The following is a 251-nucleotide window of genomic DNA, read 5'->3' on the forward strand; positions in this document are numbered from 1 at the left end:
TTCTTTCCACCTCAAAAATTGAGTAAGCTTAGAGTGGAAGTCCAAACCTTCAGACAGAAGGAAGGAGAATCCCTCTATGAAGCTTGGGAAAGATACAAACAATTAATCAGAAAGTGTCCCACTGATATGCTTTCTGAATAGAGCATCATAGGTATTTTCTATGATGGTCTCTCTGAACTGTCCAAGATGTCTTTGGATAGCTCTGCTGGAGGATCTCTTCATCTGAAGAAGACGCCTACAGAAGCTCAAGC

The 251-nt window shown here is 41.4% G+C and overlaps 1 non-coding gene across 1 annotated transcript; it reads right to left on the bottom strand.

The window, feature by feature from the left end:
• Positions 1-24: 24 nt before the first annotated feature.
• On the bottom strand, positions 25-132 carry LOC127740975 (small nucleolar RNA R71). Its single transcript, XR_008001830.1, has one exon. It is a non-coding gene; the product is annotated as a small nucleolar RNA R71 (small nucleolar RNA).
• Between the last annotated feature and the right edge of the window lie 119 nt (positions 133-251).

This window comes from Arachis duranensis, chromosome 7 (assembly GCF_000817695.3).
Source record: "Arachis duranensis cultivar V14167 chromosome 7, aradu.V14167.gnm2.J7QH, whole genome shotgun sequence".
Lineage (NCBI taxonomy): Eukaryota > Viridiplantae > Streptophyta > Magnoliopsida > Fabales > Fabaceae > Arachis > Arachis duranensis.